The sequence below is a fragment of the Triticum urartu genome, chromosome 5A (genome assembly GCF_056163025.1).
Source record: "Triticum urartu cultivar PI428250 chromosome 5A, HENAU_Tu73, whole genome shotgun sequence".
Classification (NCBI taxonomy): Eukaryota; Viridiplantae; Streptophyta; class Magnoliopsida; order Poales; family Poaceae; genus Triticum; species Triticum urartu.
In genome coordinates, this window is record NC_141877.1 from 55,409,456 (window position 1) to 55,422,940 (window position 13,485).

The following is a 13,485-nucleotide window of genomic DNA, read 5'->3' on the forward strand; positions in this document are numbered from 1 at the left end:
TCCTCCGCGCCCTATATAGGCGTGACGTGATCCAAATAACTATTCTAATCCTGGGATTAGAATAGTATTGTCCTATATATCTCTACTCCTAATATTTCAGTTGGTAGTCTGCGTTCCGAATTTTATTTTCGTCCCACCTATTATGGTCTTTTTTTTTGTACTTCTTTGGTACTTCCTCCCACCTCCCGCTCAGCCGCGAAAAATCGAAGAAAACCCCGCGATCGAGTGCGGCACACTCCCAACCTCCCGTCGCAATTATCTGACACGATCGAAAATAAACCACCAAAAACAAATCGGCGAAAATTAACCAGCGAAAAAAACCTACGCTCCTCTCGATCCGCTCGACGCACGCTCCTCTCGATCCATCCCTCCTGCTGGGGCCTTTCTCTCTTTCCCTCCTCCCCCCATATCCCGCTCTGCCACCGCCGCCCCATATCCCGCTCTGCCACCGCCCCTACTGCTCCACCGAACCGACCTCTTCTTCGAGCGTGAGCCGCTCCTCTCCCTGAAGCCCTCGTACGCACTAGGGTTTCGTGCGCCGCCGCCGCCGGTCCTCTCCAACACTGCGACGGGCTTCATGGCCTACTTCGGCCTCGGGCCTTAATGCTTCCTCTGCTTCTGCGTCGGCCGGCTATTCAGCGAGGAGGACGTACATCAGGCAGCGGGTGACGCGCGGTGGCTGCGCAAATTCCTCTGCGGCGGAGATCTCCAGGATGGGTGCTTGTCTTCTCGGAAGAAGGAGATGATGAAGGATGCAGAGAAGGAAGGCAACGTGGTGTGTTCTTGCTGCAAAGTTCTCGTTCATATTTTTCTTGCTGCAAAGTTCTCGTACATATTTTTCTTCTTGGTAGGAAGGCAACGTGGTGTGTTCTTGATGATGATCGAAGAAGATCTGCTGGCTGCTGTTCAAGGGACGATAGCCAAAGAAGAAGAAGATGATTGCTATGTTCTGCTGGATCAGGATTCTGGAAGACCACGAAGAGGAATAAGACAAGCAGGCACATGTGTATCATCACGAGCAGCAAAACGAAGAGTAAACCCAAGAATATCAAGGGGGGATTATGTTGGCTGCCGTGGAGGACGAGATGCAAGGGTGCTCGGCAGCGGCTGCAGCAGCGTGACAGATCAAGCGAGCTAGGTTGTGCCATCTCTGGTCCTCTCTCTTCGAACGGTCGACACCGGGTGCTTACGATCGACGTGACGGCGGCGGTGCAAGAGCATGCCGTAGCTGGTCTGAGAGTGGCGATGGACTCACTGCCCGCTGCTACTATATTCATCCAAAGTAGTGGCAGGGTGCAGCAGCACGAACGGCTCAGCCTCTACCTTGTTCATCCCATTACCACGGAGGCGCTTTAATTACTGACACATCTGTTCTTATTATGCAACTGCAGGTGATTTCTCATCTTTCAACTCGGTCTATTTTACTCGTCATACATGGAGAGAGTTTATACAATGTTAGATGAAGAGTTGGCGGTGCCACGGTGCCAAGGTTTGCTTCTCAAAACTGATAAGATCACATGATGCTTTTATATGCTTATTATTAAATCACAGGCAAATAACCCACTTCAACCTGCGTGATAATTATGTAGTGAACAGAGCTTTTGTGTAAATAAACTACCCAACTTTGTCAAGTGAGTTAATGGAGCAAGTCTTTAATTTGTAATTAGCTGTTGTTCAGAATTGAACTAGCGCTTCATACAGAACAATTTTGAGAGCAACTCCCCACAAAAAAAATACATCAACTATAATTGTTGGAATCCTGAAGGTAGTTCCATCGAAGTTTGTGAGTATATTTGCAAACCTCTGTCTACCTATGAATACTATTATCGAGATAGTTTAAACCATGTTGTTGGCCTGCTACAATGCTCAATGGTTTACCCTTGCTCAGATCAATTCTGGTGTGTTTGTAGTGGGAATGTGGGATGATGTATGAAGAGATAAAGAAAATTATGCTCGCGGAATATGAGTATGTAGTAACAGTTCTCTGTTATGGTTCGCGACAATTGTTCTGGTACATCTCATTGGTAGTTTATATGTAATGCAATGCCGTTTTATAATTATCATGCTAAAAAGTAATGTTACATTAGACATTTCAACATAAATGAGATGGACAACTGAGCCCACAATATATAACTATGTATATTGGGACACAACGTTTTGCCTCTGTGTCCAGATGAGCCGGTCATTCGTCAGTTGGAATCCGCGCCAAAGAGTTTCAGTGGTGTTGGTGTTCGCCAGTAGTCCAGTACATCGAGTATAGAACAACCGTGTATGCTGCAGGTGGTTACGGCGTACAGAGGAACTGACAGAACTATTTTGAATCTCGGTGGCTCTGTATCAGGGTCTTCCTGTACTGACGGTTGAAAGATTTCCATGTGGCATGTGACATGGTACAGATTTTTCGTTTCCTCGTAACTTTGATGACGAAAGGCAAACGGATTCCTTGCCTTCCAATTTATCAGTCTTCAGTTACGCTCACGTACCGAGTGAATAGATTGCAATGTTCTGTACTTCTTATTTCTAATTGATTTCATTCTCTAATGGTTGCATTAACTTGCCAAACATTTCTGGCGGATGCATGGGAGGGCCGTCTATGGTGGCAGTGGAACAGTCCTCACTGTAAGTGATCTTAGATAGGGATGAGGTTAGCAACGAGGGCGAAAGATGATGAGGCTCCAGAATCTAGAGAGTTGTTGTGAAAGCTGATCCACAAGCACCAGGGTTTGTTATAAAAGGAAAACTCTCTCGACCCGGATGGAAATAATATTCCTGGTAGGTACTGTTGAGAGATGATAAGCTAGCTTACAGCTGAATATTGCACTGTTCCATAGTTTTCCGGACTACAGATATTGTCGATGAGCAGTATGTTTTCTAATGTATGTTGTCAGCCAGGTCTGCCACATGTCGTCGCATCGCTAGCGAGGTTTGCCCGCGCCATAGAAAGGGGGAGGGGTGTATAGAGGGATGGTCTAGGTGGCGGCTTGGGTGGGGATGGTGGTGGTGGTGGTGGTGGTGGGTGGGGGGGTTAGCCCCGTTGCGTCTGTTTGGTAGACAACTTGAAGTATTTAGAGATATAATGCACTATCTTGAATCGATACACATTCCTGTGCCACTGTTTCTAGGGGTAGCCCTCTAATTAGCAAGTGGTTTGTCATGTGTGTGTGATTATGACAGAAATTTGAACAGTGTGTCGATTTATCTCATAAATAAGTATTCACTCTTACAGCACCACCATGCATGTTTTTTCACGTTTTCAACAGTTCATCTTTCAATTTTGATTTGCATAACCATGCATATATGGTGTATTGAATCAGCAAATGATATTTAAGTGCTTATTAGTTGTTGTATGAACATTTTCAGCTTTCATTAGCCCAATCGGTGCTTTGCACCGATGCTTTCCTTTGTAGCCGGCAGACAACTCAGACAAATGCATCATTATCATTTTGTTTTGATGGTTTTGTCAAAAAAATCAAATGAATTGATCTTGTTTTTCTTTGTGCAGAATTGCCTGAGATGGTTAGTGATAGTGAAAGTTATGATGACAGATAATTACTCCTCCAAGAAGAAGAATCAGAAGAGGTATACTAATGTCACTTTGTTTAAAATCTCTCCATACATATATCCTATATCACTAAGCTCCCTGGGGAAAAATCGCTCAGGAGCGATTCAGGCATCAATTGACCTGGTCGTCTGCTTTGTGTCAGCTGGCTATTTGTGGGCCTTTTTCGTCAGTGGTAAGGTGACATGGGCCGCGTCTGTCGGTGGCTGAGGAAAGGCGGTTCGAGCCTGACGTGGTCGTCGATGAGGAGCTTCTGGATGTCACCGGCGCCGGCAATCCTCGAGGGCAAAGGCTGTGACAAGCGGCGGCGGCGGTGCTTGGGCAGCAACAATCCGAGCATGATGAGGTCAGAGTTCGCTATCAAATCCGCTACATTTATCTTGGATCCATGCCCAGCGTCTCAAACTGGCTAGCAATTTATTCAAAGGATGGGCGAAATCACGTCACCTCAGCTTGCGATGCATTTGCCTGCTAGGAATTGGGATCGATCCATTCTTTGCTCCGTTTCTATTCAGATTTTCATGTCTTGATTGATTTTGCAAATTTTCCTCTTTGTAGCCACCGCGTGAAATGAACCTAGCATTGTGCATGGTCGCAGGAGTCTCTGCAAGTTACTTGCTTGTTGATTCTGCATATTGGAATAATAAGTAACTACTTTGTGAAGTTCTTCTAATTTCGAATGTTATAGACAGCTAGAAAGACAGCCCATTGTACAAGTTGTCTATATCGATATCTAGAGATGATATGGAGAGCCGCTACAGATAGATACTATCTAGACTATTGTACTTGCCCTTATTGCTGCAGGTCGAAGGCGTCGTGGTGGTGCATTGGAGCTGGAGGAGGCGGCGGGCCAGTGTTGTTTGTGCTCAAGACGTACGAGATGGTGGACAGCCCATCGACGGAAGCAGCGGTCTGGTGGAGTGACGCGTTGGACACGGCCTTCATGGTTTGGTGCTCGCTGGAGTTTGCATCTTCAAGCACAGAAATTTCTCCAGTTTCATCCATGAGCCCCCCCCACCCCCTCTCTTACTGAATCCCTACGCACCCTCTCGGTCAAGTTTGTGCGGATTTGGGGTTTAAGATCTGTGCATGTGCGGGGAATTTATTAGTAGGAGTTGGGTTGGGTTTTATTTGTCAGATTTACTGGAGTTGGCATTAGATTTTGATCTTGGGTGGGGGCGAGGGTCCTCAAATGTCTACACTGTTGTGGTGAAATGCTACTCCATTTTTACTAAAAATCATTTAGGATGCTGATTTTCTTAGTTGGTCTTGATTGCAGTTAAATGCCAAAAATCAGGACTCGGTATGGTGCCAAAATATGTTCATAATTTTGTGCGCTGGGCTGGTGGGATGCTATGTGAATCACTACATTCTTACTCCTTTGGTTCGCCGGAGGTTCGGATTGCATTGACCACATTCAGATTTTTCCTAGAGATTCGGGCCGGCAACCAAAGATGTCCAGCCTTGATGGCTTGTGATATATTATCATGTTTAGGATAGACGAAAATAAGATTGCAAAGGTACATTCTTTTCCTGCATAAACTAAATAGTGTTACAAATGGTGATAAACATGGGTAGTTTTCACTTCTTTATTACTGCTGAATCATGACATAAAATGCATGTTTCTTGTTGTATACCTTCAGTGTGGATTATTACGTGATGTACCTTGTCATTAACTTTCTTTATTTAGGACTAATTTTGTTTCATATTCATACTAAAACTTTTCTCAGGATACTAAAATTTACCCTTGCACTCAATTTTTCTAGAGCTAATAAAATATCTCGTTTTAGTGAAATTTGACTTTTGAGTATTTTTTGTCAAGATACTCAGTTTTCTTGTGTTAAAATTTATCTTGTTACTGAAATTTTATAGGAACGAAGAGCTCAAGATTTTTTTTTGTTCATGAAGATGCATAATCAAGAGGAACCACGAGGATTCCTAAGAACACTTGAGGTGCAGCAACATCACTTAACCTTTTCATGTTACTCTAGATGATTTATCATCCTTGCTTGCCCCTCCCGACAAGGATTCATATCAAGAGTTCAATACTTGTTGGGGGTTCCTCGCAATGCATGTACAGAGAGGCATAACTTCTTTGCTTCCCCCACCATCTCTGCAATAATATGGCGTGCATGTGCAAAAAGAAGGATCTGATGGTCTGCTAAGGGCTTATAGGAATGAAGAGCGGCTTATCTTCTTTACGTGTTTATCTGGTAAATATTCATCTGTCAGGCAATACAAATCGTATGGTTACAAGTTCAACAACAACATGGGGAGCGCTGGCGTGGTAGTCCGGCGGTAGAGGGATGGCTGGGCAGCAGCCTACCGAGGAGTTGGAGGGAGGGCTTGATTGGACCACATCTGTCCACGAGGGCTCGTTGGTGGGCTAATCAAGAAGGGGGGAGGGGCTGGGTGTATCTGTGTTGCGCGGTTCCGGCTGGTGTGCTCCTCGGCGGCGTCCTGGATAGGTGGATGTGTGGGCGGCTGCGTGTGTGCGTGTGCTTCGGCGGTGCGTGGTGAGGTAGCGGGGTGGCCAGCGCGGTGCCCTGGTGAGCAGGTGGTTAGATCCGGACGGATTTGGCCATGGTGGCTCGACCTTGGACTTGCTGGTGCATGTTGTGCGGAGCTCGAGAGGTTGATCTGGGCGAAAGCTTGTCTCCGGAGTTTCCAGAGCCGGTGATGGCGAAGCTTTCGAGTGTCGTTTCCTTCCTATGGGCATCGCCGAGGTATTCTCAGCCGCAATTTATGCCGCTTCGGAGGAAACTCTAGATTTGTGTGATCGGACGATGACGGTGCTTTGGCATCATATCCCTCTCCAGGGTTTCATCTTTTGAGCTATGCATTAGCATGCTGGGCCGATGGAAGATGGAAACAGAATGCATTTATAACAAGGGCACCGGCCACAGGTTTACAACGACTTATTGGTTGTACTGATAGAGCAGAGTGCATATTTGTGCAGAGTCTGCAAAGAGTAACTGAAAGACTCGACTGATCAGATTTGTCAGGAGGGCTTTCTTATTTATGTATCCAATTTTATGCATGCCAGAGGAAGAAGATCAAGGTATGTATATATAGCTTGATTAGACACAATGGTAAATTTCTTATGCTTTTTTGGCTTGAATCATCTATTCTGTTGTGCGTACATGTACTACGTAGTGTATTATTTTTTGGCCTGAATCAAAAAATAATTCAGTCATTTAACCTTCTCAAATCCGGATCATGTACTACACAGTGTTGTTTCTTTTGCATAGAAGTATCACGCACACCTTCCAGTAGGACCTGAATGATGTGCAGAAGATAACAAAACAAGTTTACAAGTGTTACCGAAATTTCCTTAAGTTCTTTTCTCCTATGATTTACTGAATGCATCCTTGTGTTCTCTAATTGTGTAAAAAAATGGCATCTTTGTAATGTACTTTTATTTAACTCAGCTCATACTCCGTATTGTACTTCTAAAATTTGCCAAGTTTCGAATTCTGACTCAGAGTGCTTATTCATGTTCTTTTTTTGTTAGCTTTTAGTCAGCTGAGTTGAAGAAGCAAGTAAGCCTGAAGAAATGGACAGATTGGCATTTAAAAATCCTGAAGATATGAACAAACAATCTTGCTGATTCATGTGTACTAGCCTGCTCGCTCATGTATAGTTTATAATCTGAGGAAATGTTTGCCGTCTGTGTTAACCTCCAGTCTTGTACTGCTGAAGATTGTAGTTTGTGTTGTATCATATGTGGACATGTTCTTTACTTCAATCTAGACTTACGTGCCTTTGTGTTAAGTTGTCTTACATCTCAAGTTTTGTATTTTCATGTTTCATGAATTATGTGGGTATGTGGCAGCCCACATAATACCACATACAGTATGTGGACAGCCCACTTAATCCCACTTAAATAAGTGGACATATGTGGCAGGAAGTGGGCACCTGCAGGTTGTCCCACCTACACGCTGAGTGGAAGAGAGTTCGTATTTGCCGTTGTATGATGAAAACTGGATGCCACCATGCTTAACGTGTATTTCTAAATAAAAAGAATAATTTGATCAATCTGTTCTTATTTCTATTATTCGGTGACAACTCATGGTTATTCGGATTTTGCCCGTAGCAACGCACGGGCCTCACGATGAAGAAATTTTAGCTAATTCTGATATCGAGATCCTGGAGAATCCATCTGACGTAGTCAAAGATAAATGTCTTGCCCCAATCACTATCATACCCACGGACCAACGTGAATTACTTGTCGGCCTCTGCAACTACATCATGTCTATTGATGATGTCGGGTGTTTGGAGTAAGTATCATGTATCAATATTTAATGTGCGGATTTATAATATTATTCTTCTTATCATCCAATTTATAGGAAGGTATGGGTCTGGAGCTCGACACCCGATCCAATGGGCTTAAGTCTTAAGAAACTTCAGTGCATACTTAATATGGAGCAGACCATGGACAATGACTGCTTCAACACAGCCGTGCGTATGCTGGCATGTGACGAGGGAGTATTGTTCACAGACCCTCCTGTGCACTACGTGGATCTACGATTTTGTGTAAATTATCTTAACTCTTCATTCTATGTGTCATTACTATCAACATGTTGAAACAATTTTTTTTTGTACTTAGTCCATGATGCTAGAGTCAACACGAGGTCAGAAGTTTTGCGAGAAGGAAACTATCCAGAGGTTGGCAACATTATTTGATAGCTGGCCTGGGATGGACAACGACATCTCATCGTGCAACAAGGTAATTAAAGTATTTTGTCCATTGTTATCATGGTTTATTGTTGTTTCTAATACTTCCACTTGTAGATTTATCTTCCCTATGCATCCATCGGCCTATACATTTTGTACGTCATCGATAAAGAGACACGTCATCTATATATTATGGATCCTATTCAAACATCACAATCGTTAGAGGAGAAAAAATTGAGGCATGCACTGAAATTAAAAAGTTTTGCAAGGGATTTCAAAGAAGCACTCGAAATAAAGCTGTCTGGTTTGAATTATGATCTATCTAAATGGCAACGCTTATTTCTGTCCGGTATTCCAACGAGTATAGATGGATAATGAATTCATAACAAAAACATTTACTTTTGTTATTACTATATTCTTTACATTGTTAATTTAAAGTTTTACAAGAATTTGTCTGGCTATTTTGTTTTTCATTTTATGCTCTGGTGGAACGGTGAAAATTTGGTCAAGCCGATTTGCGCGGTGAGTATTGTCCGTTACATGTTTTAAGACCTTCGGCATGAAATTTTCATATTAACTACATGTATGCGTTTGTGCGGGATGGGTATAAATTGAGGAAGCAGTTTTTGTTATACTTGCTAAAACATCGTGGGGATAAAGCTAAAGGAAACTTATCGGATATTGTGAAAGAATTTCTTAAGCGCATTATCTAGATATTAATAGTTTTGTAATAGATGTTTAGTTGAAACATCGCTCAGTTTGTTATATGGACATGTCTTTAATTTTTCTTATGTTATCAATTTACATTGCAAAAATAAACTTCAGTTATTAAATAATTATGTTTCTGTTATATTGTTTGTACGTGTGGAATTTAACATGTAACTCCTGCAAACTTTTTCAAGAGCCCATGGCAACGCACGGGCACTCTACTAATATATATATATATATATATATATATATATATGGGTCACGCTATTCGTCACCCTGGGTGAGGAATAGTTATTCTTCACCACACACACGCTTATAAGGACATGCTTGCATAACCAAATTAAACATCCACTTACATAGGTGGCTATTACAACCATGGCATTTGCACACACCAAAGTAAACTATTACCTGCATAATTACATAGGTGGCTACTACACACATGACATTTTCACACACACCAATAAAATAAAGTATATATTACATGCATGATTAACTAGCAAAAACGATCATCTGATCATCATCTACTTCTTGTGACGCTTGCTCTGCTTGTGGCTCGATCCGGACACGTCGATTTGGGTAACGAGGCACTTCCTAATGTCAACGATCCGCATATGCATCTCGTAGTATGTGTACACGCTCTTGGCCGCAAATCTGAGGTGAGGTTCATCTAGTTGCCGCGTCCAGGCCTTGTGCCAGAATACGTGACTTGTTCTCTGGGCATCCTGCTTCATCTTTTCGTGTAGGGGTAGATGATGGCCAAGGCGAGTTCGACCAGGGAGTCCTGCTTCGTGCAGCCCCAGACCCTGTAGTGCTCACGGATTTCGATAAGATTCTTGCAGGACAAGGTTCTTCTAGGTTATTTGTTTCCTAATTAAGGCATTCAATTCATAATTGATTTTTTATTTCTAATAATGGTGTTTCCTAATCGAGGCATTCAATTCCTAATTTATTTGTTTTCTAATTTAGGCATTCAATTCATAATGAAACTATTTAATTTCTAACAATGGTGTTTTGATGTGATACATCATTCGCTGGATCTGGTGAGTCGGTTTTTATCTATGAGTGGGAAGAATTTGTAGGATTCACACAACTGGCGCTTTTGTAAGTAGTAGAAATAGAGAAAGAGATAGAGATAGACATGTTGTTTAACAAATACTCCTTCCATTTCTTTATATAAGGTGTGCCCTTCCACCATCCATTACCTGCCTTAGATAAAAAGTACTACGTAGTCCCAATAGAAAGGTAGTTAAAAAGAATCTCTCTCTCTCTCTAATTGCATGCACTCACATTTCTCCCTCTCTCCTATCACACGGATTGATTTTATTCTGGTGTAGCGAGATTTAATTGCCTTTTATTAGGTCGTTGTTATTTAGTTGCCACTAATTAATCTGTAAACTAACTAATTGTTTAGGGTATTTTCGTCCAAAATGCTCCTCAGTTCTGTGTCTTGGTCACTGTGCCTAAAAAGATAAACCTTATATATTAAGGAACGGAGGAGTATATTTTTGTTACATGTATCACACACGGGTCAGGCTCGTGAACCATATGCAAATGCGCCCAACAGAAACAGACTTTATCAGATGAGGAATACAAGTTCATTAGATCCAACCGAGAAACACACGATACTATCAAATTGGGAACTGCAAAACACAACATTAATTCATTCCCCCGCAGAAGTTATTTCGATCATAACTCATTACATTGTATGTAATACTCCTCCGTTGCTTTATATAATGTGTATTTATTTTTTGATAAAATTTTATAATGTAAGGTATATTTCTTTCAGTTTCACATAATTCTATTTTTAACCCTCGGAAAAAAGGAAAGTATCTCTTCCTGATTGCATGTATCTCTCCTTCCACTAGTAGAAAAAGAGCCATTTGTCCCGGTTCATAAGGCCCATCTGTCCCGGTTGCGGAACCGGGACTAAAGGGTCGTTACTAATGCCCTTGGCCTTTAGTCCCGGTTCTTATACGAACCGGGACAGATGGGCCTCCACGTGGCCGTTGTGGCGAGCCCAGGCAGGAGGGCCTTTAGTCCCGGTTGGTGGCACCAACCGGGGCCAATAGGCATCCACGCATCAGCTGTTCAGGGGCTAAGGTTTTTGTTTTTTTTTCTGAAAGGGGGGTGGATTTGGGGGTTTTGTATGGTTAATTAAGGTGTTTCATATATTGTGTTAGGTAGCTAATTAATTAATAGAGAGAAGTGTCCTCTCTTATCTTCGTGCTTGGTCGACGCTACGTACTATACGTATAGAGAGGCCCTCGAAACGCTAGCTAGTAAGAAAATGAAGGAAACCACTAAGTATAGAAGTTCGTCATGCATACCGAGAGAAGTGATCGACTCTCCTTCTCCGAGAGATTGGTCGAACAACAAGTTTTCGTATTATCTATCTGACGCTACTGGCTACATACATATACAATATGTAAGATCTGTTACAATCCCCTAGCATCTGAAATCAAGTCTACATGGTATTCTCCGGCTTTATTGATGACGTGGTCAAGAAAGAATCTCGCTAATTCCTCTTGAATTGCTTTCATGCGATCTTCTGGTAGGAGTTCATTTCGCATCTCCCACGTCTAATTTGAAGAAGGGGGTTAATACATATATGTGAATGAAACTCAACAGAAATGATGGTGTAATAAAATGAAATTGTGAATATTATTGCTTACGCACATCAAATTGTCTTTTAGAGTAGCCCCGCTTATCTTTGCAAGTCGCGTTGTAGATGAACTCGCACATGTAGTATCCACAGTAATCATTCCCTTGTTCCTGCCACAAGCACTTCACGAAAAATAGAGGTCAATCAAAATGATAATGAAGTATTATAAATGGCATTGATGAAACTAGCTAGAATCAACGGGATCGAGATGCGCGGAACTAGCTAGCTAGTACTACTTACTTTCGGGTATGTCCATCGTAGCTCCCCCGGCAGTCCCGGAGCTTGTGCGGTGAATACTTTCCAAACCCTGCGAGACAAAGAAAACAATTACTTGATATCAGGAAATGAACAAAAAGTTGCCGATATGGTGCGATAATGATCGATTGAACTTACTTCTTGAGCATTTTAGTCATGTCCGCATAGGTCTCGGGATATTTTCGTCTCGAGTCTAAGACGGTTACTAGTCCCTGCTCAAGCTTAATCTCCAGGAGAATATAGTGGAAGCTGCGCACGCATGCATAACTCATCAATTACATTACTATAACCTCGCTCAAGTAATAAGGGAAACCGAATATGCACAAGACAGTAACACTCACTCGAAGTTGTAAGGAAAGAGTATTTTATCTTTGTTTTGATTTATTATCAATGATTTGAGCAAGTTGGCCTCAGCATCATCGGTGTTCTTTTCAACCTCAAATTGATATATGAGATTTGTGTTAATGAACCCAATATCATACATTTCTGCTTTTCTGCACTCGACGATCTTCAATCTGCATAATATAGTGAGGATAATCATATATACATGCAATGAAAGAGCTGAGCTATATATAGAGACTTAATGACAGAAGTAGTACTTACAGACAGTAGCAAGTGATCGTTAATTTATCAAGGGCATTTTGATTGAACCACTGGAAGAACTCCTCAAATGGAACAGTCAACAAATCAATTCTAACGAGGTCGTGCTCCTCTTTAACTCTCAGATACAAAGTATTCGTCCCCCCAGACTCTCTGCAGGTTTTCATGTACCAATCATGGAATCTTCGCATCATCATTGTTAGAGATTTTTCATCTTTGGCAAGAGGCTTCCCGTAATGGTATTGGTGTTCTTCCACCTCCAAGAAATCATAGTGCACATCGTCGGGCAGGTAATCTTCAAGATTGCTATAACCAGGCACCATCCCCGGATCATTAGCGACGATATTTCTAGACACTTTGAGCGGGGGGCATGATTGGTCCGCTTGTTCGCCGAGCGGGGCAATTTTCTCCCAACTCGTCGTTCTGCTAACCTTCGATCACTGATAGTATTTCCCGACCGCTCCGCTTCGATATATACCTTTGCAGTAATGCGCTCATAGTTGTTTTTCAGCAGAGACTTTGGTGGTTTCCTCGGGGCATCGATAGTGCGCTTTGCTTTCACCCGGTCTACCTTCTCCTCCGGAGGTGGATGTCTCTTTGCTTTCACCCCTTCAAAGAAATCCTTCACTTCTTTTTCCATGATCTTCGCGTTTTCTTCCACTGTCCTCTCGTATGGTAACTTCTCTAGAGGCTTGAGAGGTGAACCGAATCTGTATTGCCTCCCGCCTCTGGCTGTACTGCTAGACGCCGGAGCAGACGGAGCGGCTGCGGCTGTCTTCTTTCGTGCTTGCTTATGAGGCGGAGGAGAAGGACTACGATGCACCGGAGCAGCCGGGGTGGCGGCGGGTGTCTTCCGCCCTTGTTGGCGAGGCGGAGAAGGAGGAGGCTGGTGGCTTCTCGGGCGCGCCGGCGCAGGCGGAGTGCCGTCACGCGCCGAAGAAGGAGGAGGCTGGTGGCTGCTCGGGAGTGCCGGCGTAGGCGGAGAAGGAGGCGGAGTGCCGCCACATGTCAGAGAAGGAGGCTG

At 43.0% G+C, this 13,485-nt stretch overlaps 1 long non-coding RNA gene across 2 annotated transcripts; it reads left to right on the forward strand.

The window, feature by feature from the left end:
• Positions 1 to 364: 364 nt before the first annotated feature.
• Positions 365 to 7,460, forward strand: LOC125507837 (uncharacterized). Of its 2 annotated transcripts, XR_015603967.1 has the most exons (6): positions 365 to 775; positions 852 to 2,772; positions 3,503 to 3,579; positions 3,705 to 3,905; positions 4,364 to 6,620; positions 7,074 to 7,460. It is a non-coding gene; the product is annotated as an uncharacterized LOC125507837 (long non-coding RNA). The 2 variants fall into 2 exon arrangements; XR_015603966.1 differs by having other exon boundaries at positions 365 to 2,772.
• Positions 7,461 to 13,485: the final 6,025 nt, after the last annotated feature.